The following is a 10344-nucleotide window of genomic DNA, read 5'->3' as shown; positions in this document are numbered from 1 at the left end:
ATATATATATATATATATATATATATATATATATATATATATATATATATATATATATATATATATATATATGTATATATATATATATATATATATATGTATATATATATATAAACATAGATAGATATGTAGAAGAATAAATTAAATTTTAGTAGTAAGAGTCAAGTTTCTAAACTGAAATTGATGTATCTATATAAACACATGTACCAGTTCAAATCACAAATTTGACTTGCCTGTATATGTATATTGATATATGACAAACATACAACGTTCGTAGTATGTTTGTCATACAAAGTTTATTTAATCAAAGCTGTGTATTGAGAAACTGTTAAACCACTATTGTATACTGCATATATGTATTATATTATATATATATATATATATATATATATATATATATATATATATATATATATATATATATATATATATATATATATATATATATATATATATATATATATATATATATATATATATATATATATATATATATATATATATATATATATATATATATATATATATATATATATATATATATATATATATATATATATATATATATATATATATATATATATATATATATATATATATACATATATATACAGTGGCGGACTGGGACTGAAATTAGTGCATGCCAGGAGTCAAAGGGGGCCCACCCAGGGTTAAAAAAAATTGTCCCCCCCCCCATATAACAAAATTTTCTTCTTTCCATCACGCTAAAAATCAAGGGTAAAAAATAAATAAAATTTTCAAAAATGGGAATAAACAAATTTAGGTACAAGAAAAATGGCAAAAGCAAAATAGATCCATAAATTACATTGTATATTTCGTTTTAGCCCTTTTCCTAGGTAAATAGAATGCACCATAAATGAATGCGGCATAAAAGCGGCTTTTACTTTCGGTAGAAAACAATCAGAGACGTCATTTCAGCTTTTTCTTGGGGGGGGCAGGCAAAGATTGGTCAAATTTTTTTTCAAAAAATCTTTTTTATATCGTAATAAAAATGCAAAATATTCTTTGTACTCCTTATTGAGTTATAAAATATGAAAAAAATAGCGCCGCAGGCGAAAATTTTTTTCCAAAAATCTTCACATGGTCAACAAAAATCGACCATCAAACTGTGTCACTAAAAAACTATCAATTAACTTAATTTCTACCGACTATCTATGTACATAATGTACGTTACAACAATAAATAAAGTTTTGGGAAATTGCTACAAGAATTATACTTGAATTTTTTTGTGACGAACACACATGTTTAAGGGGTCGAAAAAAATAGTGGAAGAAAAATCGAACAAGAGTAAACTGCTACTTCTGGTTGACGGATGCTAACTAAATTTTATAATTAACTTGGTATTAAACTTAAACTTCTAGATATGAAATTTCAGTTCAATAAACCAAAAGGTTTCTGAAAAAAACATAAAAAACTTCGATTCTCTAGAGTAAAAGTACTGTTTCCGGTTCAGATAGAAATATTTAAAAAATATGAAGTTATAAAAATTATTATTTGTATTATAATTAAAAAAAATTCAGTCCGATTCAATTAGTGGTTTGGGAGATAATTGAATTCAAAAACTTAAAAAAAGAGGACACCTATATATATATATATATATATATATATATATATATATATATATATATATATATATATATATATTTTATTGAATACCAATCTTGGAATGTCGTAATGAAATGCAAACATTGCTTAATATCAACAGATATTATTTTCACGGAAAGTCCCTTGTAAACGTGTCTCACAGATGCGAGAGAGAGGAGGAATTCAGTACGCCGCGCTCAATGACCAGTGTGAAACTGATATCCACCTTGAAATGACGGCTCTGCTTTAGCCGCTATTTTTTTCATTTCTTCAGAAAAAAAAAACTTAAAAACAGAGGACACCTATAAGGGGAGGTACCATTTCCGGTCAACTTAAAAATTTGAAAAAAATTTACGTAGTGTCGATAAAAATTTCAGTAACCGATACTAAGTTTCGGTTCGATAGGACTAACGGTGTTGAAAAAATCCCCAAAATACACAGACACACACACATTTTTTCTAGATCATGAAAGCGTGATCAGTAATCGATTCTGAGTTCGAATCCGTCAAAATCTCGAGTTCGAATTTTCGCATGATCACAAAACTTCATCTATTGTTACTACGTACATAGATAAAGTAAAAATTAATAACACTAAGCAACAAAAAATCATGATTTTGAGCTACCAGAGCGGAAATTAATCAATCTTTACTAAATTTGACTCATTGAATTCGAATATGATAATTATTTTCGTTGGTTTGTTCTCGTTTACGAGATATATGTAGACCTTTAAAAAAAATTTTTAACTCAAAATCTAGTATTGTTGTGTTCAAAATGAGTATTGTTATCAATAGTCAGATATTTTTCCTATTGATTGTAATATTTCATTGCTTTAAAATACTTATAATTAATTATCTAGCGAATTTTAAAAGTCAAAAATATATATTTTTTCATTTCACAGTTTTTTTACTTCACCACGTTTATTAAAATTGGTTTTCTATCTAAATATTTTTTTTTATCTAAACGTACTAACTTGAGCGGCAATCGCGTTAGAAAGTCTAACGTTGGTGCCCCTGTGTTTACATATTTGTGACGCAGATAGCGTTGGTGCAAGCGAGATGGCAAGTAGTCCGACCAATTACACGTGTCAGCGGTCTCATAAACGAGAGCGAACCAACAAAAATCATTATCAAATCCGAATTCAGTGAGTCAAACTCAGTAAAGATTGATGTCGTATTTTAAGCTGGCGTATTTTTATTTATCACAGTAACGCAAGTGCTAACCTCATTTGGATCAATGGCGTTTCGTATAATTTATAACATTATATCTCTTGTTATTACTTGAATTGTCTTTTATGACATTGAAATTTGAATTGAAGCTATGTGGGGGGTGCTGTTGATTATTTTTTTTATTTTTAAAAACTTTCTTTTGTTCACAATACATATATCGTAGCGTGGAAGTAGAAGGGTTTCCATCTAAGTGATAAATTCCGAAAGTAGTGGTATAAAAATATGGCGTTCATGGGACGCGTACATGGGATAGTCCTTTCAAAATGATACATTCAACATCGAATATGGGATACACCGTTATCAATCACTGTCAAGCATGGATACAATTTTACCGAAAATGCTCCAAAAGGTGATTTTGGTATAGATGACTGTCAAACTAGGATAAATACTACCATACAATTTCATCGACATAGGTCGAATGTATCGTTTTGAAAGGAAGCATGTACGCGTTCCATGAACGCTACATTTTTTCTATTTGTTTAAAACTATCTAAAAAAAACCACGTCCCACATTCACCACTGTTTGATTTCGCCCTTAGGCCCCTCTGATATAAATTAAAAAAAAAATAAAAAAATCTTTTAATACATACAAATGATCGGTATTAGTTTGTCTGCTTATGATTTTCCATCGCAAAGTCAACATTTAAATCAAACGTTATTCCGAATCAAAGCCAGTGACCTCATATACATATTTCACAACAATATCCAAGTCTTACGATGGCATAATCATCGCTCTTGTACAAACATGCAGAATTAATCTCTGGCAACGTCCCATTTGACAATTCCAGAAGAAAGAATTCATCGCTCCGAAGCTGAAAAACGACCTTATTTGTAAATATAATTACTATTGTCACAAGTGAACATAAATAAAGGATCTTATTACTAACACAATCAGTGTTTTCATAGACAGAGATACTTTAATACACACCTTCCCTCGGTACATTTACAGAATTAAGATTAAACTGTGATTTGACATTCGTACTATCATTCGAACATTTTAAAATTTGACATTCGAACATTTTAAAAATGCTGTAAAAACATGTCTCTATGATGATTGTAATGTTTTTAATTGGCCTTGAATAATACTTGTATACAATTTTGACAATATATGTCGTGTTAATAAAAAAAATGTGTATACCTGTAAATAAATAAATTTGATGAACCCTTGGTAGTACGTCCCTTTGGTGAATAGTGCGTATTGAACAGTTTGGGGATGAGTCATCCGTGATGAACAGTCCACAGATAAATCGACCCACTGTGAACAGTCTACTACATATAAAATATATGATTCTACGTCAAAGCAATATAAAAATCACTTAATTCAAATACAGATTGGTTGGAAAATTTACGATAAATTACGAGCACGAGCACTATTGATCCCTTCCACGATTCGTCGTTATATGTACAAACCATCCTTGAAACGCACAATGGGGACCGTTCCGAACCTTTTCCAAAGTTTTGACAGCACTAAGTCAAGTTCAAAGACATCCTCGATGGCCAGACGGGGTTCCTTTCTGATTTTGCGTGGATCCTTAACAAACATATCGCGACACGTTCCGCCACTTATCTCGTCCCTGTCTCGGGGGTACGTCATCCCTCGTCAGGACACGTCCTTCCCAGAAGACAAAGCACGTCCACCAGGAGGCAGACCTTTGATGTCACGAATCGCTTTGATCAAGACGTCCCAAATTAGTTGGCTCGGGGACTTGGCCAAATCCTCGAACGCCTAAACGCCCGCAGACTTGCTTGATAATTTTCCAATGGACGTTTCCTAAGCCCTGCTTTTGTGGGATAATCTAATTTCTAACCGCATCTGCCGCAAACGATTCCCTAAATATAATATATATGTGTACATATAACGTATTTTAAAATTTTACAATGCGTCATAATTTAAAATTATGTATTATAAATTCGGAGATATTTATATCTACCGAATGCGGACTATTATTAAATATAGAAAAAGGGTCGTTTGGGGGTTTCGGGCTTGATCGTTTGAGTAAATGATATTTTTTTTATTAAATGCGAGGAATATAAAGTGATTTATATTTACATTTCGTATTTTTCCTTTGATTTTCAATGAAATATATACGCATTTTATTTTTTAGACGTGTATAATAAAAATCTTACAGATGAAATAAACATATTTTTTCCAACAATAAACATATTTTTCACGTTTTATTTTTAGATACATTGAAGAGCTTCCCAGAAGGAAATGACAATTGTCATGTGTATCAAGAAATTTATTATTTACCTACATACATATAAACACGTGTATGTTTAAATGAGCTAAAAATTGGATATTTATCAGTTATGTATAGCATAGACTACGAAATTCTTAAGAAAAGTTGTTTTCTTATTTTATTTTTTTCCACAAACTTCACCTGTCATGCAAAGCCACGTAATTCAGTAAGTTATCAACAAAATTAAATTTAAACACCATACTCATTTAAATGCATTAGATTGAAATGTAATTATTCACACAATATAAGCAAATCGATATATTAAAATAAAGTGTTTTAAAAATTTAATATAAATGCTTTTGACACGATTGACATCTAATTTTATTTACGACTGTAAATTAGTTTCGTGATATACAAATATATGTAGTTTTAATCTTATATATTAATTTCAATTGCTTTACGAGTGCTAGTTTCGTGACTTTATTTTTTTTAATCCTTCAATACTTTATTAAAACTAATTAATACATTTCTCGGAAATCTCTTTGAAAATTTCTTTCAAAATTAGTGCGGCTTTTATTGCATTTACTTAAATATTTCGTGTCGTTTTTTTAAATATATAAAACATTAACTATGTCACGTTTTGGATGGCACGCAATGCTGTGTGTGCACGTGGCATAGTAGTGGCATTTTATTAATTAATTTTGAAATATTACCTTTTAGAATTAACTTGAAATTATGAATACGATAAATTAACAATACGTCACTAAACATATTAAAATTTCTTAAGGGAAAATTAACCGATCTGATGACTTGCTAATTTATTCTATTGAATAAATAAATAAATAAAGACTCTCTGAAAGCTCTAGACATGTTTGTACACATATGTATATAATTCAAAGGTTTGAATTATGATAATTTTACGATGAAAATAAGTACGATAACGTAAACACGTTTGAATAGAGTGATTTGGCCTATTGTTATATTGACTAGAGAATTGATGCAATTTCCATACAAACAACCCCATCCTAATGGCCGAGACATCAACGCTCCCCTTTTGAGGTGAACATTCGTTACTATAACGAAACAATTCCAGAAGTCGATTAACCTACTTACAAAGATCACGTCAACGGCTAATTATTGCAAATTTCCTCATTTGCATAATTAACTTTGACAGGGTTGTCGACGAGAAAAATTATCCAGGCTCAGCGCCATAGCGCTCGAAACAGACGCGTGTTATTACCCTTTGTGTTGAAATTTATTATTTTTTTAAATTTAAATAAGTAAAAGAAAGTCCTCTTGAATGTTTACAGTGTTTTCATTGTCGATGGAAAAGCGTTTTTAAGGTCAATTTTCGCGTTTAATTTTTCCGCTCTAGATATGTGGCGTGTCGCGAGTGCGTGTCACTTTGAATTTTGCTTCGGTGGAAATGTGTATTTTTTTTATCACACACTCACTTACTCAGACGAACTAATACATTCAGAGTTTAAGTATGCCTACTTAAGCGTATACGTATGGAATATTAATAACGTGCCGTTGGAAAATATTACGGGAAAACTTACGGCATGAAAGCTTTCATATTATGAAAGCTTCTTTGCGTTGCTCGCTCTGTGAAATATGAGCGAACATTTTCGTTTTCAATCAATCACCCCTAGACCCCAACCCCTCTTTGCCGAGACACCCCCTAAAGGTGGAAAAACAATACGACACTGCCTCTTGTATTTTATACGCATACATACACGTGTACGTTGTGTGGAGGATTTTTAGGTGTTTTTCTTTTGCTTTTCGGTATGAGAATTTGTGAAAATGCGTAAAACAAACTTCGTCACAAATGAAATTCATACACTTTGACATTTAAAGTAGGTACTGTTTTTGAGTGATTTTCCCATTGAAAAACATCCTAAAGCCGTTTGTTCTACTGTTCTATGCCACCTGTGTAATATTTAGATATAAATATATACCTACACACATACTTATATATGAACATAATACCATGAATTCGTTATGATTTCATATTCATACAATATATGTAGTATGTTTGGTAGGTAATATTAATAATGAAAATTTTCATATTGAAACAATCTCAGGAAAATAAATATATGTTGCGGTAGCTTTGTATAAAAAACTATATTTATGATTTTATTGCTTTCGTATTGTACTAATGTATGAAGTCTTTTTTTGATCACCCACTATGAAAATCGATATATTTTTTTAAATCTACATATGTATAATACCAAATTTGATATACTTTCTCACGATTCTTTAACATATATCAAAAATTATATATTTTTTTTATTTCAATCGAACATATTCACTCGTTATTAGAGATCGCCTCAAAGCTGGAGTGTACTAACACAATTAATACAAGCATTTTTATACAATGCGAATTCATACCAACATTATTCACAGTAACATCTATGCAGAAATTTTTGTAGCATTTTATTATAAAAATTGGCGAATAACTTAAGTTCACAAGACGCTGAATAACTTAAGATTTGTATGAGAGATTGGAAAGGAAATGCCAATTTACAGAAACACTTTCAATGAAAATCATAAAACTTGGCAAACCAAGTCTGGAGTCACAAACCAAAGTCTGGCCAACAGCCACAATAGGAATCGAACCGTTACCACTCTGATCGAAAGCATAATATGCTAACCATTATTCCACGCTTCTGATTAGTAACTTCAAAGCTGTATAACTTTAAAAAATATTATTCAACCTAACCGAAACTATTCTAAGCAATTCGACCTTATAAAAGTCATGAACATATGTAAATTATGCAGCGGGTCACAGGTTGGTACCTGGCCCAATGCTACTGACCAGACCTCGATATGTCGAGCCTTTCATATCAGAGTTTACCAATTCATCTGATTTCATTGAAACGGTTTCAACAAATTGTCATCTCTCACTAAATTTCGAGTTTTTATCTTCCCGAATTTTCCGATATATGTATGTACGTATAAAATGCTGTAAAAATATTTGTCAAATTTGTCCATAGATATCTCTATGACGTTCTGTAAAATGTATATATTCATTTTTATCGATGTTTATAATTATCCAGGAAGGTGCATTGAGTTTTACCATATATCTATATGTATACATACATATAATGGGTCTACCTCACGGGCCGGAATGTGAAATTACCGAAAACGCAAATATCGAAAATCGAAAGATCTTAGGTCGAAAGTTCAAAAAAAAGGGTGCATGTTAAACGGTACATACTCACTTAATTTGCGCGAGCAGGATACAACAGGAACAAGAGTTTTTTTTATTAGTTTTAAACATAGATGGCGGTTTACGGTAGTAGACAAAAGCAGTTGCTTGGTTTCGACAGGAAAAACACCGTCTATGGTAAACTGCAAGCTCTGTTTTATCCCCTCAATTTCTTCACATAATAAATAGGCAAACGGATAGGAAGACCCTTCTAAATTTTCTATTAATTTTATAAATTTTATGCAAATTTTACTTTTGTTTGTTATTTTAGCACCTATTCGCATATTTTAAGAATTTAGCGTCTATTCCGAATTTTAGCATTAATAGCAAAATGCCCAAAATATGTGACTTTAACGGGTCTACGTGACGAGCCAGAATGTTAAATTACAGAAAACACAAATATCGGAAGGCAAAGATCGAAAATCGAAAGATCTTAAGTCGAAAGACCAAAAAAAAAAAGGGTGCATGGTAAATGGTACATACTCACTTAATTTGCGCGAGCAGGGTACAACAGGAACAAGAGGAACAGGCTTTTCCTCCCGTATTCTGCGCGCGCACATTAATACGGGAGGAATAGCCTGTTCCTCTTCTTCCTGTTGTATCCTGCTCGCGCAAATTATGTGAGTATGTACCGTTTACCATGCACCCTTTTTTTTGATCTTTCGACTTAAGATATTTCGATTTTCGATCTTTGCCTTCCGATATTTGCGTTTTCGGTAATTTCACATTCCGGCCCGTCACGGAGACCGACATATAATATATACATATTTTTACACACTTCCTTTTTTACATACCTTGTATGTAAAAAAGGAGGTGACGTTTGGTAGTCATTCGTTTTATACATAGATGGCGGTAGTAAAAAAAAATATTGGTGGTTTTATTCAAAATAATAATTTTATACACAAATCATAGAAGAGGTATGTTTTTAAAAAACTTTTTTTATTACATACCTCCTTTTAGCTTCACTTACGATTAAAATTCAGGAAAAATTTGCCTCTTATCCAATCGTTTTAATACTTTGCCATATTGCTTATTTTGGTCATCAATATAAGTAAATGTATCCTCCGCCATTACGATGGAGAAAAAAAATCGTTTAAGACACGTTTGAAGTTTGCAAATTTGAAATCTGGGTGACGTCAATGCAGTCTTTAGTTTTAAACATATGTAGATGGCGGTAGTAAAATAAAATTATTGGTATTTTCAGTCAAAATAATAATTTTATATACAAATTATAGAAGAGGTTCTTTAGGTTAAATGGTATTTTTTTAAGCTCCTAAATGGTTTCCTTGTTTGTTCTCATTTACTGAGTAAGGTTGGCTTCATGATCCCAGTTAGGTATTATGGACACGTTACACTCTTTTCACGTAATCCTTTCAAAACCAATTCCCTAAAATATTCCTATCTACAGCGTGTTTATTGTATATTTAACGGGGAGCTGAATGAGGTTGATCTATTCCATATTTCTTTACATCAATTCAGGACTGCCATCAGGAGAGTCTTGACTGATTGATCCATTTCTATTATATATTCTGTATCCAATTATATTATAACACTTGATGTTTAATTATGCATCGTCCTATTTAACTTTTTTTTAGTTTTTATTATTTTCTTTCGCATTTGTTTGTCTATGTGTACTAGATATACATATTATGCAAAAAAAGATTTTGTAAAAATCTACAATTGGGCTCAGATGTTATTTTATTATATATATATATATATATATATATATATATATATATATATATATATATATATATATATATATATATATATATATATATATATATATATATATATATATTCTTTGTTTTTATGAATTTCTACATCTGAGGCCTGTTGATTTTTCAATAAAAAAATAAATACATATGTATGAAATAAAACATTAAATTATCTTCTTTAATAAAAAATATTTAAAACTTGAATCAATGCGTCTTAAAAATATCATACACACTCATATGTAGATATTTTTTCAGTATCTTGTTGAATATTTATCATTACGTTCAAATTATTGGTAGAATTTACATAAATTACACACAAAGTTTCATATCGAGGTCACCAAATATACGGCAGCCTTAGTATTTCAGCTAAGAACATGTAATCGTGACAAACGTAAAACTTTCTAT

The sequence above is a fragment of the Arctopsyche grandis genome, chromosome 9 (assembly GCF_051622035.1).
Source record: "Arctopsyche grandis isolate Sample6627 chromosome 9, ASM5162203v2, whole genome shotgun sequence".
Lineage (NCBI taxonomy): Eukaryota > Metazoa > Arthropoda > Insecta > Trichoptera > Hydropsychidae > Arctopsyche > Arctopsyche grandis.
Note: the sequence above shows the minus strand (reverse complement) of the source record.